Consider the following 1,160-nt stretch of genomic DNA (forward strand, 5'->3'; position numbering starts at 1 on the left):
ACCTGGATACAAATTCTATGCCACAAATCACCCAGATGGTAAAGCTCCTGGTGGCACATCGGTGCTGATTAGAAATCGTCTAAAGCACAATATTCTAGAGTCAAAAGCAACAGCCTGTCTGCAAGCAACTACCATATGCTTACGAAACCGCGAACCAGACTTGAATCTATTGGCTATTTATTGCCCACCGCAATTTTTAATTTCTGAAAATGACTTTAAAGATTTCTTTGATAGCCTGGGTAATAGATTCCTGGCAGGAGGCGACTTCAACGCAAAGCATACTTACTGGGGATCACGCCTTATTAACCCAAAAGGGCGGCAGCTATACAATACCATTATAATCAGGCACAATAGACTAGAGGTCACATCTCCTGGTAAACCTACTTACTGGCCTACCGATTTAAAGAAGATACCAGACCTAATATATTTCGCAATTACAAGAAACATGTACAGAAATAAAATAACAGCAGAAACTCTACCTGAACTATCATCCGATCACTCCCCTATATTAATAAAACTATATGAACAGACCCAAAATATCGAAATTGAGCCTCGTCTAACTTCTAATAACACCAACTGGCTTAAATATAAAAAGTACATCAGTAGTCACCTTAAATTAAACGCTGCACTTAACAGCGAGCGTGATATAGACTCCCTTGTTGAACATTTTAAAGAAACCTTTATTTCAGCCGCTGGCCTGGCAACACCAAATCAAGTCCAAGTACCACCTACGCATACATCAGTTACAAATACCGAAATAGAAAAACTTGTGGCAGAAAAGCGGCGCCTAAGAAGACGGTGGCAGAGCCATCGCACACCAACCTCACAGCTACTATATAAAGCTGCCAGTAGAAAACTGAAACAAGCACTCAAACGTGCAGAGGATCGCAACTTGCAAAAGTACATTAAGAAGCTTTCTCCGAATTCTACTGAAAGATACTCTCTATGGAAATCGCTAAAATACTTCAAACCACCAGTGGCTACAGAAATGCCAATTAGGAACCAATGTGGAACCTGGGCTCGTAGTGAGCAGGAGAGAGCGGAGTGTTTTTCACACCATTTATCCCTTTCTCCATAAAAATAGTTTTCTCACCTTTCCGAAAACTACCGCTAAATGGTAATCAGGGGTGGTTTCATCCCTATTTCAAACATCTTCGATA

This window comes from Rhagoletis pomonella, unplaced genomic scaffold (assembly GCF_013731165.1).
Source record: "Rhagoletis pomonella isolate Grant_MI unplaced genomic scaffold, Rhpom_1.0 Rhpom_scaffold_00003, whole genome shotgun sequence".
Taxonomy (NCBI): Eukaryota; Metazoa; Arthropoda; class Insecta; order Diptera; family Tephritidae; genus Rhagoletis; species Rhagoletis pomonella.